Raw genomic sequence first — 5502 nt, 5'->3', positions numbered from 1 at the left:
GTTTGAACATGGTTTTTTATGTCAGTGGTCATATGAGGCCACCAATAGTTTCTGTTAACTAATTCTAAAGTCTTAGTAATGCCAGGATGCCCAGCGAGTACAGAGTCATGTACAGAATGGAGGAGAGTAGATCTGAGAGTAGGTGGGATGTATAATTTAGAGTTGAAGTAGTAACAGCCATCGGGTTTGATAATAAGATCAAGCTTCGCCTTTGTTTTATCCTTTCTTTGTTCAGTTTTTAGGATAGGCATGGAGTTTGTGGTGAAACAGAGAAAATTTTGAGGTGGGATAAGAGATTGTTGAAGGGATGGTAAAGGTTTGTCCACTGGCATACGAGAGAGGGCATCCGCCTTCTGATTTTTTCCAGATGGGCGAAAAGTAATTAGGTAATTAAACCTTGATAGGAATAGATTCCAGCGGACTTGTCTAGCAGATAAGGTCCTAGTAGACTTTAGGTACTGTAAATTCCTATGGTCGGTATAAATTAGAATAGGAATAGCAGTCCCTTCCAACAGGTGTCGCCAATGTTCCAAAGATAGCTTTATAGCAAGTAACTCTTTATCCCCGATGGGATAGTTTTGTTCAGCCAAATTCAGGGTTCGTGAGTAGTAGGCGACAGGGTGTAGGGGTTTTTTCAAATCTTCCCTCTGAGACAAGATTGCGCCTACTGCATAGTTGGATGCATCGACTTCCAGGACAAATTGATACTTTGGGTCAGGGAAGCGGAGGATGGGAGCAGTGGTAAATTTTTCCTTGAGGAAGTCAAATGCTTTTTGAGCATCAGAGGACCATTTGAAAGTACTATTAGATTTTGTTAATGAAGTAAGTGGAACTGTGAGCTTGGAGAAATTTTTTATAAACTTTCGATAAAAGTTGGCAAATCCCATAAAACTTTGTACTTGTTTTTTTGTTTTAGGGATGGGCCACTGTAGAATTGTATTGATTTTGTTGTCCTCCATACGAATGCCTGCTGGGGAAATTTCGTAACCTAGGAATGAGATAGACTGCGAATTGAATATACATTTTTCAGCCTTTGCGTATAGATGGTTACTTCTAAGTCTGGAGAGAACTTGTTTAACATGAGTAATATGTTCAGATAAGGACTTGGAGTATACCAGTATATCATCCAGGTAGATGACGATGTAAACATCCAGGATATCTCTGAATACGTCGTTGATAAGATGCTGAAAAGTAGCAGGGGCATTACATAACCCAAATGGCATGACGACGTATTCGAACAATCCATAACGAGTTCGAAACGCCGTCAACCATTCATCCCCAGATCTTATTCGGATTAGGTTGTAAGCCCCCCTTAGGTCTAATTTAGTGAAGTATTTGGCCCCTTCAAGTCTCTCTATGAGCTCCGGAATCAACGGTAAAGGGTACCTATTTTTTATGGTAATCTGATTTAATTTTCTATAGTCGATTATGGGTCTTAGTGAACCGTCTTTATTTTTCACAAAAAATATCCCCGCACCTGCGGGAGAAGTAGAGGGGCGAATGAAGCCTTTTTTTAGATTTTCATGGATGTAAGTTTTTAAATGCAGAAGTTCAGGGTTCGACAGAGGGAATATATGCCCACAAGGTATTTCAAATCCTGGGATGATATCAATGGGACAATCGTATTTACGATGAGGGGGTAGGTTTTCACTTTCTGTCTTACTAAAAACATCAATGTACTCTTTGTACACATCAGGTACAAGGTTTTCAGGTGACACTTCGGTTGTCTGTAGGATAGTGACCGGAAAACAGTTGTTAATACAGTAAGGAGAAGAGAAAGTCAGTGAGTTGTTAAACCAGTTTATAGTTGGATTGTGAGTTTTAAGCCATTGAATACCCAGAACCACAGGGGAAACAGGTGAACAGATTACATCAAAAGTAATAAATTCTCTATGGTGGTCAGTGGTACTCACCAGGAGGGGTACAGTTTCATAAACCACAGGACCAGTGGTGATTTCTCTACCATCTATTCCCCTAAGAAAAACAGGAGACTTTTTCTGGGTTAGCGGTATTTTATTTACAGTGACATACTCCTTATCTATGTATGAAGCAGTGGCTCCAGAATCAACTATCGCGGATGCGCTGGCCCGCTGTTGTTCCCACTGTAAGAGAAGAGACAGTGTTAAATAAGAATGAGTTTGTACCTGGGTAGTACAACAAAATGGCTGGTATGAAATCTTACCCTTGTTCTGTCTGAGAAGGGATGGACAATCTTTTACTGTGTGATCGTCAGAAGCACAATATAAGCAGAGATTTAAGTTGCGTCGTCTGAGTTTCTCTTGGGGAGAAAGAGGACCTTTTACGAATCCTATATCCATAGGTTCAGCCAAGATTTTAGTAGAGGAAGTAGTATGTTTTTTGTAAGAGAAATCATGTGAAGACCTCTCTTGCTGCCTTTCCCGGAGGCGTCTATCTATGGTGATGGACAGGGTCATCAAATCTTCTAGTGTAGAAGGTAGATCTATTCGTGAAAGTTCATCTTTAATAGGGTCAGACAAACCCAATCTAAACTGGTTCCGCAATGATAAGTTGTTCCACTGTGAATCTTTTGCCCATTTCTTGAATTCGGTGATGTAGTCTTCTACAACCCTCTTTTTCTGTCTCAAACCTCTCATGGCTGTTTCTGCAGTAAGCTGTTTGTATGGGTCCTCATACAGCTGACCCATAGCAGTGAAAAAATTCTCTAATGAGTTTAAGATTTCTTCATTGTTCTCAAAGAATGTATTCGCCCAAGTACGGGGTTCACCCCTTAAGTATGATATCGTAGTAAGAACCCTCACCCTATCAGTAGGATAGGTATGAGGTTTTAATGCAAACATAAGCAAGCATGCGTTTTTGAATTCTCTATACTGGGATCTATCCCCATGGAATTTTTCTGGGGGACTAACTTGGGGCTCAGAGCCAGAAATTCTTTTGTCAACCACATCCCTAATATAAGCTTTTATAGTCTCATTCTCTGTTTTAAGGGAATTGAGACCATCAGTTAATAAATCAACCCTTTGTTGAAGGGCAATTATGTGTGGGTTGGTCTCAGCTGGGTCCATATTACTTTAGGGCTTAGTATTCTGTCACACCCGTATGCAAATCTGAAGAAAAGGAAATAATTTTTTAGTATCAATGGTTAGACCTCAATTGCCGAGACAAAATAGATGTATATTAGTGTAGCAGAAAGTTACTGAAAAATACAATGACAGGATGTATCTTCAATTGTAACACCAAGCTGTGATTTCTATAATGGTGGTGTAAATAGTATTACCCTATAGCTGCCTCATGTGCAGAGGAATGCACTGAGGAAATGCAGCAGGGAAATCGGTTTACACCCCAGAGGTCAGATAAAGTAAATAGGTAAAAACAAAAATAGAAATATGATGCACAACAACTATAAAAATTATTCAATAGTTAGTGCAACAATTAATTAAATGAGGTGTGATTGGAAAAAATAAAAATAAAGTATTATAGGAATATATCGATGTTGAATATTGTCCAATTAGCTTAAGAACTGAATAGGACTGAAATATTGTTGCAGCATACCACAGCAGAATTAATTATGAAGATTAGGCTTACCGGAGAAACTATTCGTTTGAGAGAGCTGAGTGATACAATGTATCGTTATAGAGCGCTGTGTAGTCCGACTGTGCTGAAGTTGGCGTGTGACGTCACAGCCTCGTGGCTTGCATGAGCGTAATGGTATCCCAGCTGACTGCGGAAGCAGTGTAATCCGGAGCAAAAGAAAATGACAAAGTGTTAAAGGGCGCTGTGGATAAATAACATAATATAGTTTTACCAAATGCTGAATCGTAGGAAATGTGAACAGTCTTCACTTTGGTAGATTGATCTGGTTGCGTGAATCCGTCTGTTAGGAAACTCAGTACAGAGCAGGAGTTGGCTTGTAGTGTATGAGAGGTATAACTTCAATACTAAGCACTATGTGAAGTGGGAGGCAACCTTAAATAGGGTGGAGAGGATAAGGTGAGCAGAGAATTAAAGGGATAGTGATTACTGACAGGTAATATGAGAGGAAACCCTGACACTAATGATCAAATTGCACTGCACATGTGAGGGGGTTAGGATGTGTGGAACTCAGAATGCAGGAACAAATACACTGAACAACAAAAGTCTTTAAAAGCTTTACTGAATGATAAGCAAAATAACAGTTGGTAGTTCAAATTGAAGATCACAGAAACAGAAAGTTTAAACATTTGAAGAATGCTATCACTGGTATAGTAGACACAGGATTCTCAGCAGGCACAGGATACCCAGCAGGTACTGTTGGTGAGACTGTCACGAGATACCAGAAAGGTACAGCAGGCACATGCAGGTATCAGGAATGATTGCTTGGCTTTCAGGAACCAGGTGAGCATACACAGGTGTAAGGTAAGTATGCTTGGTCTCTAGAACAAGGTGAGCATATGCAGGTAATAGGTAAGTATGCTTTGCTTTTAGGAACTAGGTGAGCATATGCAGGTGCAAGGTAAGTATGCCAAACACCAGGAACAAGGTAGGTGAGCTTATATAGGAACTCCCACACCTGAGACCTCCAGGTGGGTGTTCCAGTAATTAGGACATGGACCCTATAACTTTCGGCAGAGTGTGGCCACAGCAGCGGTAGCCAGTGCAGAGGATGTCTGGGTGTCAGTCAACATCGGACGCCAAGACTGAGGAATCTGATCTCAGCACTCACTGGGAGCGGGACCAGGACCAGGTAAGTTTCTGACAGCACATTATGCAGACAAGGATAACACCCTATATTAGTTGTAGTGAGATAGTGTATAGAGGGCATAGAGCCCATTCCCGCACCTGCTTTGACCAAAGAGTCCTTAAGATTTTTCACTTTATGGTAAGATGGTATAGGTGATAATTTAAACACTTTAATATCTGGATTATATTGAGCTAAAATATACAATTTTTTTGTAACAATCCAATAAATGTCTTTACTTTTATATCATTGTAGTACCACTACCGGTACTAGTCTTGTATTCAGTATGTCTGGAGATGTAATTTAGGGTATCCCAGCTTGGGCAAATTAAATTTAAAGAAGGCCATCTCCTCTACAAGGTTTGGGATGAGCTGTGACAGGGTTAAGGATGTTGCCAGTAATAGAGCAAATTCTCTCACTTTGGACTCTGCTAGGTGGACATGAAAGCAACTACTGGGAAACTATAGAGATCACATTATATTAATGCATCAGAAATAGGAGGCAATGGAGTTTCTGTGAGGTATGCTTTCACAATCTCTGAAGCAATATTCTTGCTTGTAGGTGTATGGGTGGTCCTGACCAAAGATCCGATGTCCTCAGCTCAAAATTCTGCTCCTCCGGTATGTTGAGTCTCACCATGTCCATGATGATGAGCAAAGGATGATAAGGAGGAAAACAGTTGTATAAGTAGTTCTGTTGCTAGGGGCTTCTTACTCTTCTCCCTCTCTTAACATACCCCTTTTTTTTTTAAGTTCTTGCGCCCTTGCATGAGCTTCTCCCTCCAAAATGGAAGAGTTTTAGTATGG

The 5502-nt window shown here is 40.4% G+C and overlaps 1 long non-coding RNA gene across 1 annotated transcript; it reads right to left on the bottom strand.

Moving 5' to 3' along the window:
* Positions 1–1992: 1992 nt before the first annotated feature.
* Positions 1993–2240, bottom strand: LOC128659537 (uncharacterized). The gene is made up of 2 exons (XR_008402421.1): positions 2183–2240; positions 1993–2102 (listed from the first exon to the last, which is right to left on the bottom strand). It is a non-coding gene; the product is annotated as an uncharacterized LOC128659537 (long non-coding RNA).
* Positions 2241–5502: the final 3262 nt, after the last annotated feature.

The sequence above is a fragment of the Bombina bombina genome, chromosome 5 (assembly GCF_027579735.1).
Source record: "Bombina bombina isolate aBomBom1 chromosome 5, aBomBom1.pri, whole genome shotgun sequence".
NCBI lineage: Eukaryota > Metazoa > Chordata > Amphibia > Anura > Bombinatoridae > Bombina > Bombina bombina.
Note: the sequence above shows the minus strand (reverse complement) of the source record. Positions and strands in the feature narration are given on the sequence as shown.